The sequence below is a fragment of the Sus scrofa genome, chromosome 5 (assembly GCF_054392235.1).
Source record: "Sus scrofa isolate SSC_HxYL_T2T_F1_AM1 chromosome 5, Sscrofa_HxYL_maternal_Yorkshire_Landrace_v2.0, whole genome shotgun sequence".
NCBI lineage: Eukaryota > Metazoa > Chordata > Mammalia > Artiodactyla > Suidae > Sus > Sus scrofa.
Genome location: NC_139387.1, coordinates 36,179,253 through 36,186,711, shown reverse-complemented (window position 1 = coordinate 36,186,711; position 7,459 = coordinate 36,179,253). Strand labels below are relative to the sequence as shown.

Here is a 7,459-nt window from a genome sequence, read left to right as displayed (position 1 = left end):
CCTCAGGGATCAGAAGCCAGGGAACCCTGCCTGCCTACAGCCCATTTAAATGCAAACACTTCCTAGAGGCTTCTTGCCTTTACAGTGGTGTGTGGATTAAAGAGTAGGCATGGAGATTTTGTATATTCTGGCTAAAATGCAGTGGAAATGAGAGAACCTGGCATAACTGGAGAATCAAAGAGACTTAACAAGCTGGTATTAGTGGCAGATCCAGCAGGGAACCCCTTAGAGGCATTAAGAGAAAAATGAATGGAAGCCACGGGCACACACTCTGCCCCCCCACCTCCTAATTTTTTTCAAATCAGTCATCTACTTTAACACTTCGTTCAGTTGCACAGCCTTACCTTCACAATTTTTTTCCATGTCTTTTTTTTTCCCTTTACCCTACGCAATACTGTGAGCCCTGCACATTCTCCGCTTTCTCTAGAGGCAGCTGTCAGTTGCTAATCTCTCCCACTGAAGGAAACCCCTGGCCCTGGCTTCTTGACCCTGGAGCTGAACGCATACTTGTTTTCTCTTTCTTCTCTTGGTTTCTGAGGGCTTTCATGTGAGTGACAGTGACCTAGTTCTGCACCTCACTTTAGATGATTTCTGGCAAGAATTTTTTATTCCTCAAATCTTCAATGTAATCAATATTCTCTTCTGAGATAACTCAATTAAGTCTCTTAATAAAGGAAGACACATTTGGGACAGGGATTATAGTTACGAAGTCAGCTGCATTTTAATTTGGGAGAAGGAGAATGCTTGTTAGAGCCCAAAGATACATGAAGGAGAATCTTCTGTGTTTCACTTGTGTAAAGAATGGTGCAAGTGGCCCCTTCTCTGGGACCTGCTCTCAGTGGTCCACCTAGTGAATCTCCCTGCAGCATGAGTGGATTTTAGTTTAAGGATCATAAAGTCGTTTATATCATGAGTATTTTTTAGAAATCTTACAAAACACACTGAGGACTTGGCCTTCTCTGCTGATGTCTCAAACCCTGGAGGAAATCATACAACCGTGCTGGCTGAAGCCTCTGCACACTTGGTCTTTGAATCTCAGCTGTTCCATCCCTGTGCAAGTCCTGGTTGGGTTTCTTCTCCGTTGCCTCCCAATACTGATTTCAGATCTTCAGGCGATGCACTCACGTTGGACCCTTCTGAAGCCATGGGTAATCAACAGTCAAACCCATTCCACCTGTGACCTGCCTTTACTCATCAAGGTCCTTTTAATTGTTGCTACAAAACACTGGCCCCCAAGCTGCATGGAACCTAAACAAGATGTTTGCCCCAGTTGTTGTTCAAGAACTTGGGGGTAGCTGTGTCTAGTTCCAACTAAGCTGGTTAAGACCAGATAGGACCACTGAGCCTCCAATTGGGCATGTGCAGGGGTGGCTTGGTGACCTTTTGCCGAAAACTCCACGCAAATCATGCTGAGCGCCTCCCTGTTCCAACAGGCAGAGGCATGTAGCTTAGTTGCACCTGCACAGAACCACGATTACCAATTACCACACCTTTTTCCAATCACCTTTCCCCACGCCCCCACGCCCGCCTTGCCTCGGACCGCCCTGCTGCCTTATCCTTATCCCATAAATACCCTGCCCACCCGCCCCCTCACCTCTGGGAGATAGGACGCAAGACCTTCTCCCGTCTCGTCTCCTCGCTGGGCTGTCTTGGGAGCCAGCCCTCTCTGCCGCAAGCCTTGGCGTTCCTGTGTTTGACTTGCTGGCCCTCAGCAGAACAAATCTCCAACCTCACAGAGAGGTTGGGGGAATTTGGGGGGGACATTTATCTCCTTCAACACCCAGCCCCAACATACAAAGGCCTGGGCTCCCATCCTCACCTCCTTCCAGCCCTCGGTGGAAGTGGTAACTCCTCTCTACTCCTGTCGCATCCCAGCCTGCCTTCTTCAGACTGGGGGTCTTCTCTCTGTTAATCATACTTCTGTCGGTTCCCACCTCTCAGTCTAAAACCCGAATTTGTCTACTCTTGCCTCTCTTAAATTTTCACCTCATGAAGAAATGAAGACTTAAGCTTACTCTAGACTTTTTCAACTTTCATGCACTCCTATGACTCCACTGTGCTCAACCTTCCTGAGAACCTCTGACAAAGACTATCACCAGGTTATTTCAAAGTGAAAAGGGTTGGGGGTAGAGGGGTCTCCCCTTTTCTTGGTCTTGTGAAGCCCACCGAGATCAGTGTGGACACAGAACACTCTCTCTCTCTCTGAATCTGCTAAATGTGAAGAGGCAGGTCTGGGTTTGAATACCCCCTCTGACTTCTCTGGTTATCTTTGGGAAAATATTTTTAGCCACAAGTTTTTACAGCTCTGTCTTTAAATAGCTGCCAAGGATTGAAGATTTACAATTGGGTAGGGGCGGGGCTGGTTCTTCCTAAGCATTAGCAACTCTATTTCCAAGTTAATCAAGGAAGTGGAGGCAGAAAGGTTAAGCAATTTGTTCCTCTAGTCACTCAATAAGTGGTGACACTTAAGCCTGTTTCTATCTCCAAGCCTCTGTCAACTCAGTAGGTAAAACAAATTTCTGTACCAGGAAGATCTTTTCTCATGAATATCTCAAACCATAAGCATTACTTTTCTGCGACTCCCTAGCATAGTTAACAGGCCAAATTCCCGTCTTGAGAAACCTAAGAGACCATCTAGGTTCCTTTCTCCTTTCTGTACCTTCCAAATTTCAGCTCTGCTGGCCCTTTGTACAGCTCAGGTCCTACTCACGCCTCTCTCCTCTCGTACCAGTTTCCCCACTGCTGCATTTGCCTTGGGTCTTGCTTTGTTCTAGCTGATCCCTTGGACTACTTCCAAAAGCATTTTTAAAAATACAGATAGAGTCCTGCCCCTACTAACTCTGCAAACAAGACACACAGAGGTTAGTCACCTGCCCAAGTCCTAAGATGCAAGAATCTGAATCTTTAAGTCTAGGGAAGGGTGAATCAAAAACCTGCACTCTTAACCATTTACCAGCCTTGCCTCTCAGAGTGAAAGGGTCACCGCACTACCTGTGCCCTCCACCAAGGATGTCCTCAGACCTTCCACCGGGATCTTTTGCCTGCCGATTTTTGACTCGCCGTCAGTTATACTCCAACCACAAAACAACACAGCAAATCCACCAATATCTACTGAGCTTTTTCTTATTCAAGCGTCTGTTCACCCAGGGGTGCTTGTGCCAGAGTCAATGTAATAGATTTCCTGCAAACACTAGTTTGTCAAATCAGGATACTTGAGTGGGGGGAGCGGGAAATGGTGAAAACTGAGATAACTTACTGTGAAGGCATCCTAGATCACTTATTTTAAAGTAAAAAGAGGAAACATGTCAGTTCACCTTGAAACTGTTTATAAAACCTATCGCTTCCTGGCACAGATCTTATTTCCTGGTATCGGAGGGTTCCCAGTGTGAACCAGAATCTTGTGCTTTGCTTATTTATTTTGCCCTACACAAAATGTCTCCACACTGTTACTTTTCCTGTCGTTTTGATGGATTGGTTTCTTCTCTCATTGTTGGTTACCCAACACTTCTGCTTTCAGCCGTGTGACTTTAAAAAAAAAATCCTTTTTCTCTCTTTGCAATCACTTCTAGTTTGCTTTTAAAGTTTAAAAACTTTTGCTAAAACAAAAGTGAATAGTTCCTGAGGGGTACCCTAAGGACCCCCTTGCCTGTGAGTAGGTGTATAAGAGAGAGTATGCAGCTTACAACATTTCAGTTGCTCATGCATCACTTTGATGGCTTCTTGCTGCTTTCTTAGCTCTCCTCCACACCATTGAGATCAATTCTGGGGAAGTGAGCTAATATATCACATCTTGAACATACTATCTTAATAAAATTTACTATTGGTCATGTTACAGCCTCAACCAAATTACTAAGTGTTGTGGCATTTTTTGTGGCAAAAAAACAAATTAGTGGTTTATCTTCTAAATAATGCAAATGTGATCAGTTCTATGATCTAAAGCCTCATTGCCATCATCTGAAAATTGGGCACAGTGATTTTCCTTTAGCTTAATTGAGAAATTCTCCCGCATGTAAGGGCTCGGTGGGACAGACTTTTAGCGTTTTGGTGTCTGTGGGACACGTAGAGGTGATATCTGGATATAATTTCCCATCTTTACACCTAAATCCTTATCAGTGAAACCATTAGATTTTTTTTCCTTTTTGTCTTCCCCCAAAAGTTGCAGGTATTCCAAGCATTCTCAGTTGGATGCAGTTTTTTGTTCCTGGCCCATTCTCATGGAAACAGGAGTCCTCCATCATGGGCAGGGTTGGGGCCAAATTCTGGAGGAAGCTCTTTTGAGCTGTTATTTTCAGACCCAGCTGCATCTGGGAGAAGGGTGGCTGGATTCAAAACAAGGTGTTTTTAAACTCTCAAATCTTCCTTAGGCTTTGTCGTGGTTGCCTCTGTGACATCCCAAAGCATTCACACGTGGGAGGAGGCCAGCTGGGTGCCACTAGGGAAATTCCACAGGGACAGATTGTTTCCATAGCTTAGAATTTTTCCACATGAGCGCCTGATAACCTGAGACAGGTTGTTCCTAATTCAGAGTGGGAGAAGGCTCAGGGAGGGAGAAGTTACTGGGTTCTCAGGTTATAAATAAAACTCTCGACTCACCTTTTATTGATCTCAAGCCTGCTGACTATTTTATTCTTCTGTAAATGGAAATGAATAGCTCCCAAGTCGTTTCAGTTCATCAATAACAAACACCTCTGTTAATTACATGATGAGTGAACGTTCAGCCTGAGATTTCACCTATTTATCAATTAAATATTGTGTAGAATTAAAGGGAGGCCTATTTCAGTTCCTTAAAACTATATACTCCCTATTCTTTAACCACACCTAAAGTCTTGCCAAATTTGATAACATACCTTATCAGGTTCATTTTTTAACCAAATGTAACTAGTTTATTTCCAACCCCATTGCCAGTTTGTGGACCACCTGCTTGAAGAGGTGCTCAATTTTGACACCGAGTTACAATCAGGGCAGTGTCCTGATGGATTATTAACACCCAGGATGAATGGAGTTACTAGGAAACTTTCCAGCATGGCTTTTTAAAGCAATAACAAACACATCTGGCGCTCTCCAGAAATGGTATCGTAGTCCAGCATATTACCTATCAACTGTCCCTAGCTTTCTATGTGACACAACACAGCCATGAAAACCAGACTCTATTTTTGAGTTATCCAAACACCAGTAACCTCTAAAAATAGCAGTAACCATATATTAATAACCAATTAAGGCATTAGTCTGTGCTCACAGTATGCTTATACCTTCATCCTCTGTCAGCCTGGCAAACTGGATTGTATTTGAGTAACAAGAGAGAAAGAGCCTGCTGTTTTTCATGTGTGTGTGGGTTTTTTTTTTTTTAAAAAAGCAGCTGACTCTGGGTAACAAAAGGAGATTTTTCTCACAAGGCCTCAGAATAGATAGCTGTCCACTTTTCCCTGCGGTATCCGAATAGTGTGTGTGGCTGGTCTAGTACTCATGACCGCTTTAAGAGCAATTAGCTTAGAAGAAAATCCTATAGTTACCAGTTCCTAGAAAATACTCTCCCATTGTTGAGTATTTCTCCTCTTACCCTCTGACAGCCTCATTCCTCCTTCCCTTTCCTCAGTTTCCAAAGGAGACTTAGCATCAAGTGTTTCACTCTGCTTAGCCCTGAATCCGTTGGGTTATCACCTAAGGGTTTAATCCAGAAAAGTGCCTGTTTTGACTGTTCCCCCTTTGGTAGAAGGGGAGAAAACTTTAGTTGGATTACAACTGAACCCTAGTAGGGGATAAGAAAGGAACAACGATTTCTCCTTCCATGTCTAGCTTTCTAGGGCTCTATCAGATCATGGTCTTAAGGACGAGGGAGGTGAAGACAGGTTGGCAGGAAGAAGAGATGAGTTACCACTGGCACGTATCGAGGGCTTTCTTGACCTCAGCATCTTCATTTCCATGAACTCTGTTCACAACAATCCTGCAAAAATGATCCTCCTTATTTGAAAGAGGAAACTCATGAGGTTCAAAGTCCAAGCAACTTGTACAGGGGCACCCAGCTCATAAATTGCAGAGTCAGAGTTTGAAACCAGGTCTGTGATTTAGTGGTCAGCTGCTTTCTTGTCAGGGCCCCATCCACAGAGATAGGGGTGAGGAGGGGAGATGCCCACACCACCAGCTCTCCTCCCCCTGGAGATTCAGATTGAGGCAGAATCAACAAACTAGGATCCAGGGCATCCGTGAAAACATTGTGCGCCCAGCTGCTTTCCTTTGCAGATGCAACGCACTTTCCCAACAGGGCATATCTCTTTACCTAGAGGGGAGGGTACCAACATTCAGATATAAAGAGATGACTTTGCTTCTTGCCAAGCATGTATTTTTAGTAAGCATTTGGGGGCAAAATTTAATCAACTGATCTTGCCATCACTTAAGTTTGTGAGACAGTTGCTTTTGGTAATCACAAAAGTAAAAACAGCTGCCATTCATTAAGTACAAACTATGATCCAGGACTTCATTTCTAATTACTGCTAACAACACTAGGAGGTAGATTCTATATCTCCATTTTATGGATGAGAAAATTGAGGCTCTGAAGAGTCAAGGAAATGCTTAAAGTCAAAAACAGCAAGAAGATAGCTGAGAAGTAACAGGCAGCCAGGTCTGTGAATACCCAAAACTCAGGCTATCTCATACACACAGCTGTTCCTTCTTGGTGCATGCCAAGCTGGAAGGTGGCCTGGGAAATTTGCCTTGAATGTCCCTACGTGGAAGCAATCAAGTTTTCATCCATGATCAAATTGAATCATGGAAAATTGTTGTTTCATTCTTATACCTAAGTTTGATTGCAAACCATCCTGCCCTCCTTTTTGCAGTGTAAGCTTTCAATGGCTGCTCATAATCTGAAATTAGATGCCCAGTGCTTCTGTTGGAAATGTTAAAGCTTCCGCAGTCTGACCTCAGCCCACTTTCCTATGCTATCCCTGACCCCTTTTGCACTAAACCTCTGGTCCAGTGGAACGGTCTCACTTTCTTTACAGAATACCATGTGTGTGGCCACTGCCCACTTCTACCCGAAAAGCTGCCTCTTGCCTTCCTACTGAGCCCACTCAAATTTTACCTCTTAAATTACCCAGAAAAGTTGGACTGAAGGACTTTTACTTCTTAATAGTAATTGTCAATATAAATCAGTTGCCAATTTGGGTAACTTAGAGGCATGTCTACTTCAGGACCTGGATACACCCTTGAAAACTTGAGTGTTATTTATCTTTTATTTGATCCTAGTTAGGAATCCTGTACTGCTTCGTAGCTTCATAACACCTGTGCCACACAAATCTACTGCTTGGTACAGAGGGCACAGAAGAGCTTGGGCATCTTCTAAGGACAAGCTCCATAGCACAAGCACGTGCACTAACACCAAGGTGTGTTTGTGGGATCATGTCAATGGCATCAGCGGAGATAACCCTCTGCTGGCTGTTTGACCTGGATGAAAGTCATGTCACTG

The 7,459-nt window shown here is 43.9% G+C and overlaps 1 long non-coding RNA gene across 1 annotated transcript; it reads right to left on the bottom strand.

Moving 5' to 3' along the window:
- Positions 1-588: 588 nt before the first annotated feature.
- On the bottom strand, positions 589-2,744 carry LOC110260700 (uncharacterized). Its single transcript, XR_014803566.1, has 2 exons — positions 1,820-2,744; positions 589-1,458 (listed from the first exon to the last, which is right to left on the bottom strand). It is a non-coding gene; the product is annotated as an uncharacterized LOC110260700 (long non-coding RNA).
- Between the last annotated feature and the right edge of the window lie 4,715 nt (positions 2,745-7,459).